The sequence below is a fragment of the Taudactylus pleione genome, unplaced genomic scaffold (genome assembly GCF_031769625.1).
Source record: "Taudactylus pleione unplaced genomic scaffold, aTauple2 ptg000332l, whole genome shotgun sequence".
Taxonomy (NCBI): Eukaryota; Metazoa; Chordata; class Amphibia; order Anura; family Myobatrachidae; genus Taudactylus; species Taudactylus pleione.
The window spans coordinates 3,080,155-3,090,615 of record NW_028284733.1 but is presented as its reverse complement, the minus strand read 5'-3'; positions in this window follow the sequence as shown (position 1 = coordinate 3,090,615).

Below are 10,461 nucleotides of genomic sequence, written 5' to 3'. Positions count from 1 at the left end.
CATTGTGACTCAAGTTGGAGAAGATGTCTGAACCTGTCACCCCCCCCCGCTGCATGGGAGGGACATGGTCAATAATTTTGTAACGCAGGGTGGCCAAGCTGTATTTTGTAAGTGCAAAATGCCAGGCCACCGGCTGTTTACTAGAACCTTTCGATAAAGCTGCACGGATGGCACTCCTATTTAATGCCATCCGTTCTTTAAAGATGCGGTCAGTTTTGCCTACGTAATTTTTGCTGCAAGGACAGGTGGTACAGGTGAGATGATGCCGAAAGTGAGTGCCAGCAAAGTTTGTTTTTATATATATATATATATAGAGAGAGAGAGACAGAGAGACAGAGAGAATAGAGTAGCGCTCACTTTATAGGAAATGCTTCAGCTGGGGTGCAGAAACGTAAGCCAATCCACGGGGAGAAGTCATAATATTCAGACAAAAAAAAGTGCACTCACCAGGCTACTGTATATTAAAAAATTGAAGATATACTCATCATTTTGTTGTAACATCCATGTAGATAGCATTTGCCTTTGGGCCAAAGGCAAAATGCTATCTACATGGATGTTACAATAAAATGATGAGTATATCTTCAATTTTTTAATATAGCCTGGTGAGTGCACTTTTTTTCGTCTGAATATATATATATACTGTATATATATATATATGAAGACAGGTGTACTGTTTGGAGCGACTGTCTAGTTTCATATGTGAAATCACACAACTGAATACAGAATAAATAAATAAAAGTTAAATAAAACATATCATGGTGTATATCCGCGTGTTTTAGGTTGTAAAGTGCCAGTGAATAAATAACAGCAAGAATTTAATAATTAAATAAATAAATAATGGTAAATAATGGTATATTGAAGTGCAGAAATAGTAAAAAAATATGTTTAATCTAGACAATAGAGTTAAAACAGTGAGTTACATATAATACATGTTATGTATATAAGAGGTGTACTAATCCTAGCCTGAAGGATTAAATTATGCCAGACATATAAAAATACATTTTGTTTCATAAACTCTATATCAACTGAGTCAAAACTCTCAAAATTCAAAATTCAAAATGTCCAAAACACGTGCTAGGTGTCAGCAAAGTGTAAACAACACTCTATAATCTTGTCTATATAATGTCCACTAGGTGGCAGATATACTACACATAGCCCAACCCTGAAACTATCAAAAAGAAGTCATCATTCTATTTACCACTGGGTCATTAATAATATAGATATTTATAATCTCCATACACATGTACCCACACTGTATATAACAAACCAATTATGTATCTATTTCGACAGGCAGGCTAACGGTAATCTTGTTCCATAAGTTACATCTGTTAATGAACTTTCTGTCTTATTAATGTCAAATATGTAGCTGAAAACATTCAACATATGCAGAGATTTAATTGGCTAATTTGTCAATTGATTGCTGTTCTGACCCCCAAAATAGAGCAGTTTTTATAATCTGTAATTACAAAAAGTGAAATGCGTAGGTTTCACTTACCTACAATACTACCTGTCAGGGCTCAGCCGGGGATCGGCGGCCGCTTTCCGCACCGCCGGCTTCCCCTCTCATCCTGGGTGGTCGGTCGGCCTGCACGACGGCGGGGGAGAAGCTGAGTATTCTCCCCGCATGCTGTGGCTTCCTGGAGGGCTGGTGTCCGGCATCACAAATCTGGACATGGGCGCCGCCATGACAGTCGGCCCATGTGACTGGACCCTTCTCCCTGATAGGCCCGTTTTCAGCTGATGCTGTGCACCTGTCTAAGGGTTCCCCTGGGTATAAAACTGTTCCACAGGTTATGGGAAATTGCCTGAACAACAGTTGTCTCCTAGCGTGCTTTAGTGAGTTCCCGGTCCAGGTTCCTATTCACCCGTACAGCAGCAGTGTTACCACCTTTACCTGTGTGCCTATACATCTCTGGTAAATACCCGTGCAGCAGTGTTACCACCTTTACCTGTGTGCCTATACATCTCTGGTGATTACCCGTGCAGCAGTGTTACCATCTTTACCTGTGTGCCTTTACGTCTTTGGTGAATACCCGTGCAGCAGTGTACCCACCTTTACCTGTGTGCCTATACGTCTCTGGTGAATACCCGTGCAGCAGTGTTACCGTCCCCACCTGTGTGCCTTAGGTCACCAGTGAACATCCGTGCTACAACGTATACCACCTCTACCCGTGTGCCTTCTATCTCTGGTGACATCTCAAGTAACCGTGAGATGGTTCCCACTTGAAATCCTTATTGACATTTGATCCTCGTGTCAAAGTGTTTTCTATACAGTGTTTTAAGGGACTGTTTGACTGTTTGGTGCCTAAGCAGGAATATCCTCACTAGGCCACGGGTGTAGTGTCTCTATCCCTGCAGGGCTTGGGTACCTGGTCAAAGGACCGCAACCTGCTCACGGGGTGCAGCTAAGCCCATATCCCAATTGGGGGGGTCACTGGCGAACACCATCCTGTGGGTTAGACTCCGCACCTTTGCTCAGGTCTCGCCAACACTCAAGACCTGTGGATGAGGAGAACGTACATCCAGGCCCCTCGTCTCCTCTTCTTTCCCCAACTTAGGCCCACCACGTCCTCTTCTCCAGTCTCAGACGTGACAGTTTGTTCAGGCCAAATGGAGACTGCAGGATCCCAAGGTACTGGGTCACTACAAGAGTTGACCTCTCGGATGGACAACTAGGAGGCGCAACAACAACAAGTGGCTCAGTATTTACAGGAGCTCTCGAGGCAACTGGTTTCGATTCAAACCACGTTGGCTTCTATTCTCCCGGTTCCCCCGCCTGCGGTCCCTGTACCTTCTCCATCAGTCCCTCCACCAGTGGTTCCTACTCCCAAACCCCGACTACAGCTTGCCACTCCAGAAAGGTTTGATGGCGATCCCAGGCGGTGCCGCGGGTTCATCAACCAATGTGAAATCCAATTCGAATGTCTTCCCCAGAACCTTCCCACGTCTCGGGCAAAAGTAGCATATGTGATTTCATTATTAATAGGAGCAGCCTTAGACTGGGTCTCCCCTTTATGGGAACGGGCCGACCCCATCGTATCTACCTACGAGGAATTCGTTTCCGCATTTAAGAGAATTTTTGACGAGCCAGGCCGTTCTGCATCTGCATCTTCTGACCTTCTCCGAGTGCGTCAGGGCACACGGTCCATGGGGCAGTATGTAGTCCAATTTCTGACCCTGGCATCAGAATTAAAATGGAATGAGGAAGCTCTTAAAGCGTCCTTCCTTCATGGACTCTCTGAGAGGATGAAGGATGAGCTTGCCTCCAGAGATTTGCCAGAATCTTTCGCTGACGTTATCTCTCTCTGTATCAAAATTGACCTTCGCCACTGGGAAAGATGGGCTAGTAGGGGAAGAGGTGAACGTCTACCAGTCCATTCTTCTGCTGTTAGTCCGCCTATACCCACCCTAGCTAGTGAAGAGGAACCGATGCAGGTCAACAGAACCAAACTCACCCCGGCAGAGCGCAATAGACGCTTCCAAAATAAATTGTGTATCTATTGCGCTGCACCTAACCACATTCTGAAAAATTGTCCTTTACTTGCGGGAAATGCGAAACCCTGACTGAAGTAGGGAGCATTCAGTTGGGGGTTATTCTCAAGCCATCCCAATTATCTGAGAGTCTTTTAGTAGTGTCGCTTTCCCATAAGTCCAGGACAAGAAAGGTTCACGCTTTAATTGATTCTGGAGCCGCTGGTAATTTTATTGCAGAGAGATTGATTCACACCTTGGGTGTTCCAGTCATTTCCCTACCTAATAAATTGTTACTGTCTGGTCTAGATGGTAAAACTCTGGTGGGGCTACCCATTTCTTCGCTCTCTCATCCTGTGTCTGTTCAAATTGGGTGCCTACATCATGAAATGCTGGAATTTTTTGTGTTACCCGAATCCTCCTATGAGCTGGTATTGGGGCTGCCCTTGTTGAGAAAACACAATCCTGTCTTCGACTGGGATGCTATGCAAATCCTATCCTGGGGTTCACAGTGCTTCCAAGATTGTTTGACCAAGGTCGTTCCAGTATGTAACCAAGCGACGGTTTCCAACCCGGCTAAGAAGTCCCTTCGACCAAAGTCTTCTAAACATTCCCCCCAGCCGGGGTTGCCCGAGGCTTATCAAGACTTTGCTGATGTATTTTGTGAACAAGCCGCAGATAAACTTCCTCCGCATCGACCTTGGGATTGTGCCATCGATTTGCTTCCCGGAAAAAGTCCTCCACGTGGCCGTGTTTACCCTTTGTCCGTGCCTGAGACCGCGGCCATGGAAGAATACATTAAGGAAAACCTTGCTAAAGGATTCATTCGGCCTTCTTCTTCTCCTGCAGGGGCAGGTTTCTTTTTTGTAGGGTAAAAGGATGGTGGACTCCGCCCCTGTATAGACTATCGAGGATTAAATCAAATCACCATAAAGAATCGGTACCCTCTACCTTTAATTTCAGAACTTTGTGACAAGGTTCAAGGGGCTCAGGTTTTCATGAAGCTGGATCTACGTGGTGCGTATAATCGGATTCGAATTAAAACCGGGGACGAGTGGAAGACCGCGTTCAATACGAGACGGACACTTCGAGTACCTCGTAATGCCCTACGGTCTTTGTAATGCACCATCTATTTTTCAAGGTTACGTCAACGAGATCTTCCGGGATATTCTTCATAAATATGTTGTGATTTATCTCGATGACATTTTAATCTCTTCCAGAGATTTACAGAGCCATCGTCTTCATGTACGGGAGGTATTGTTCCGCCTTCGCACTCATCACCTCTTTGGGAAACTTTCCAAATGTATGTTTAACCAAGCTTCAGTACCTTTTTTAGGCCATATTATCTCTGGGGGGAGTCTCCAGATGGATCCTGATAAACTAAAAGCAATCTCTGAATGGCCCCTGCCTACTTCTTTAAAAGGTGCTCAGCATTTCCTAGGATTCGCAAACTATTATAGGAGGTTTATTCCACACTTTTCTACACTGGTAGCACCCATTACCTCCCTCACAAGGAAATGAGCCAATCCTTCTAAATGGTCTGTTCCAGCAGTACAAGCCTTTCAAAACCTAAAAGGTGCCTTTTCTCGAGCTCCCATTCTCTGTCATCCTCAAATAGACAAACCATTCATTGTGGAGGTGGACGCATCCTCCGTTGGAGTAGGCGCGGTACTATCTCAGTCTGCTGAAGATGGAAAGATGCATCCCTGTGGATTTTTCTCCCATAAATTTTCCCCTGCTGAGAGGAATTATATTATAGGCGACCAAGAACTTCTAGCCATGCGCCTAGCCTTAGAGGAATGGCGGTATCTTCTGGAAGGGGCCAAATTTCCTGTCACGATTATTACAGACCATAAGAATCTGATCTATCTGCAGACTGCACACCGGTTGAATGCCAGGCAGGCACAATGGTCACTTTTTTTTTCTAGGTTTGATTTAAAACTCCAGTTTCGTCCTGGTGTGTTGAACAAGAAGGCCGATGCATTATCTCGCTCCTTGATGACTAACTTGGAGGAGGAGGAGTGTTCTCAAGTTCGTTCCATTTTTGACCCAATTGTATTTGCTCCTACTCAAGTAGTGTCCTTGCCACCTGGGAAAATTTTTGTACCTCCTAAATTACGTAAGGAATTGCTGGTTTGGGCTCATGCATCCTTGTTCGCAGGTCACACTGGAATCACCAAGACCTACCAGTTCTTACTTCGATCTTACTGTGGCCGACCATGAAGAAGGATGTCACGGAGTTTGTCCGCTCCTGTATCAAATGCGCCCAACATAAAACTCCGCGTAGACAGATGGTTGGTCCTCTTCGTCCCTTGTCTATCCCAACTGCTCCATTGACCCACATCTCAATGGATTTTATTTCTGAATTACATCGGTGCAAGGGGCATAACACGGTATGGGTGGTCGTGGATCGCTTTTCTAAAATGGCACATTTTATCCCGCTCGTTGGCCTTCCTTCTGCTCCTCAATTAGCAAAAATTTTTATTCGAGACATCTTCAGATTACACGGTCTCCCAAGGGAAATAGTCTCTGGTCGAGGTGTTCAGTTTACAGCCAAATTCTGGAGAGCCCTGTGTAATACCTGTGGAATCAAACTGAACTTTTCCTCAGCCTACCACCCACAGTCGAATTGTCAAACGGAAAGGGTCAATCAGGAGCTAGAGACCTTCATTAGGCTCTTTGTGTCATCTTCCCATGATGATTGGGTGGACCTCCTGCCATGGGCAGAGTTTTCTCATAATTTTAAATTCCATTCTTCCTCTAAATCCACTCCTTTTTTTATGGTTTTTGGTAGACAACCACGAGTTCCAGATTTCCAGAAGCTTCCATCTATAGATGTTCCGGCTGTGAATCAAGAGATTCAATCCTTTTCAGTTTTATGGAATAAAATTCACCTATCTCTAAAGCAATCTTCTAGGAATTACAAGAAATTTGCGGACAGGAGACGTTTGGCGGTTCCACTGTTGAGAGTCGGGGACAGGGTCTGGTTATCTTCCAAAAAAATTCGCTTAAGAGTCCCGTCCATGAAACTCGCTCCACGTTTTATTGGTCCATATCGTATCCTTAAGATAATCAGTCCAGTAACTTATAAATTGGAACTTCCTCCTCAAATGAAGATTTCAAATACTTTTCACGTTTCTCTCTTACGACCCCTGGTGCTCAATCATTTTCAGAATTGTTCCCCTAAATTGCCTCAAGTCAAGACATTACAAGGCACTGAATTTGAGTTGGAGAAGATCTTGGATTCCCGGCACAGATTCAACACCCTTCAATATCTCATCGATTGGAAGGGCTACAGCCCCGAGGAAAGGGCCTGGATCAGAGCCTCTGATGTACACACTCCGCGACTAATCCAGAGTTTTCATAGGATATTTCCAGATAAGCCTGATGGGTGTTCAGTGCCCACCCTTAAAGGAGGGGGTACTGTCAGGGCTCAGCCAGGGATCGGCGCCAGCTTACCGCACCGCCGGCTTCCCTTCTCATCCTGGGTGGTCGGTCGGCCTGCGTGACGGTGGGGGAGAAGCTGAGTATTCTCCCCGCATGCTGTGGCTTCCTGGAGGGCTGGTGTCCGGCATCACAAATCCGGACATGGGCGCCGCCATGACAGTCGGCCCATGTGACTGGACCCTTCTCCCTGATAGGCCCATTTTCAGCTGATGCTGTGCACCTGTCTAAGGGTTCCCCTGGGTATAAAACTGTTCCACAGGTTATGGGAAATTGCCTGAACAACAGTTGTCTCCTAGTGTGCTTTAGTGAGTTCCCGGTCCAGGTTCCTATTCACCCGTACAGCAGCAGTGTTACCACCTTTACCTGTGTGCCTATACATCTCTGGTGAATACCCGTGCAGCAGTGTTACCACCTTTACCTGTGTGCCTATACATCTCTGGTGAATACCCGTGCAGCAGTGTTACCACCTTTACCTGTGTGCCTTTATGTCTTTGGTGAATACCTGTGCTGCAGTGTACCCACCTTTACCTGTGTACCTATACGTCTCTGGTGAATACCCGTGCAGCAGTGTTACCGTCCCCACCTGTGTGCCTTACGTCACCAGTGAACATCCGTGCTACAACGTATACCACCTCTACTCGTGTGCCTTCAACCTCTGGTGACGTCTCAAGTAACCGTGAGTTGCTTCCCACTTGAAATCCTTATTGACATTTGATCCTCGTGTCAAGGTGTTTTCTATACAGTGTTTTAAGGGACTGTTTGGTGCCTATGCAGGCATATCCTCGCTGGGCCACGGGTGTAGTGTCTCTATCCCTGCAGGGCTTGGGTACCTGGTCAAAGGACTGCGACCTGCTCACGGGGTGCAGCTAAGCCCTTATCCCAATTGGGGGGGTCACTAGCGAACACCATCCTGTGGGTTAGACTCCGCACCTTTGCCCAGGTCATGCCAACACTCAAGACCTGTGGATGAGAAGAACATACATCCAGGCCCCTCGTCTCTGCTTCTTTCCCCAACTTAGGCCCACCACGTCCTCTTCTCCAGTCTCAGATGTGACACTACCTTCTCACTTATAGCCACTTTTGTAAGCTTGGTCTATTTAAATTGCTGTGCTGTCAGGTGATTTCTGATAAATGGACACTATACTTCAAGGACTTCATTGAGACTTAAAGAGAAGAACCTTGTTTTTTATTCTATGTAGGTTTTAATGTTTTTGGTGTTTGCTGTGTTATTACTATAAATATATGTTTATAAGAATATATTGCACTATGGAGAATTTCTTATGTCTCCTGGAAGCCTATACATGTCCATGTGAAGATAGAAGTCATATACAAAGCATAACACATATAAACCTTTAAGACTTATCATCTGCTATGTGGGCTTGTCTTTTATAATGACACTGACCATTTTTTATTGGCACTTTAACCTGCTCTATTCCCCACTATCTTTGATCTTAATACACTGTTGTGAGTTTTTTCTTTCATATATATTTTTATATCGGAACCGTGATGACATCATCCATGTCCAAGTGAGAAACATGCCAGACAGACAATTGCAGGGTGTTTACTAATGCAGGAATATATCTGCTTCCCTAGCTAGTCATGGGTGCTATGGACTGCACACACATTGAATTAAGACCAGCTAGGACTAAGGCCCACATATACCTAAATTGCCATCATGGGCAAAAAAAACCTTAAATAGCCGCACACAAGATGGCGCACACCACTCCCTGAGGAAGGCTTAATAGCTAATACGTGTTGGAAGGCACATGCAGATACTACCCCACGTCCCACATACAACCGGGTCCCCTCTCTAAGTCTCCTCGCAGCGCCGTGTTTAGCCACCATGATGAGTACTATGCGATTTGCGAGAGTGCAGTAACCCGGAAGTCTTGCAAGACTCCAGTGAGGATACTGCATCCCAGCCAGCTCGTGCTCTACACACATTCTGACATCCATAGCAGAGCAGAGGACCAGAAACCACAGTGAGGACAGAGAAGAGGACACTGCTCACCTGAAGGGGAACAATAAAGGATGCCGAGGGTAAGTATGTCATGTTAACCTTCGCCTGTTTTTTTACATTTGCCTTACAGGGGATTTAGACTATGATTGTTTCTCCTGGCTACTGAATTCATTGAACTTCCTGATAGTCCTTCTCAGCACAAATATAATGATGCACATAGGACCACTAGATCTGTGATAGAATGTAAGTTAGGGCTATTAAAATGCCACTGTCTTTATAAGTCTGGAGGGATTTTGCTGTATTTGTTTGATAAAATATCCAACATTGTGTTAAGCTACTTTCTATTGCATAATATGTGCTTACAACAACCTCCTCCACCAGATTATACAACAGAAAGTGAGCAGGCAGAGCTACTGGTTACATCTGGCAACTATGTGACCACAGAAAGTGAGAGGCAGGTTAGGGCTTAAGTGATTGCCAGCTATTTCACTTGTAAGTATAATACAGAACTTGAACCTACACTAAAAATGTGGTTTCTATTGTTTCAGAAGTTACAGAACTTCTGCAAAACAAACCACCTTCAACACCACTTCTCACACACACACACCACAGAGACACACACATAATTAAAAGACAAAAAATAAAATGACACAGGACAAAGATGAAGACACACTGTTAAAACAAACATGACAACAAAATAAGACAAAACTGCTTACATAACCAACCATCAATTCCAAAATAGCCCAACAACAAATTTTTGCCGATTCTGACTTTTCGCTCCAAATTGAATACGGCTGCTTGTGTCTGTAGTCCATTTGCGAGGAGGAAAAATGAATGCCTTCCTTTAAATCCAACCAGTGACCAAATTACCTCTTCTTCATTTATACACATTTTAAATACTTTAACACCATTTTTTAAAATTTTTATATCAAAACACCTAAATATCTCTAACTATCATACAGTAAAAGCACAATGCCAGAATTCATTTTTACTTTTTATAAATAGTTTTTATTGTAGCAGTAATATGTTAAATGGAACACATGGTAACTGCTATTTTAACCTGGAGATCCAATTGATCTCCGTTTGTAATTGTAGCCATATGAATTTATGGCTAAAAATTTACATGAATATAGGCCAGTGGTTCAGGACACACACAAGAGTTAATATATAAATTATCTGAATGTTTAATAATAGGTTTATACTATAATCATTATAGAGGAATGTATGTAAATAATATAAATGTATGTAATTACATTTCCGTATTGTGAACACATAGGTCTGGGGTATTAGCCAGTGCAGCGGCACGAGGTAGTTTAGAAAGTGCCAGAAATGGCATGAGCTCTGGCCAGTGGCAGTTAGGTGGCCAGTGGCAGTTAGGTGAGGTAGAGATGCTCGTGCTGCGGGGGATATATAGGGGTGCTGGCACAGCGCAGAGTCCAGTCTGCAGTTCCCCCAACAGTGCTCATGCTGGGAGTATCTCTGGAGCTACTTTAGGAGTGAGCGCTAGTAGCGGCAGCGGCCGGGAGCTCCAACATTGAAGCCAGAGCGGGCATTACCTTTGTGTTTGCCGGAGACAGAGCTGT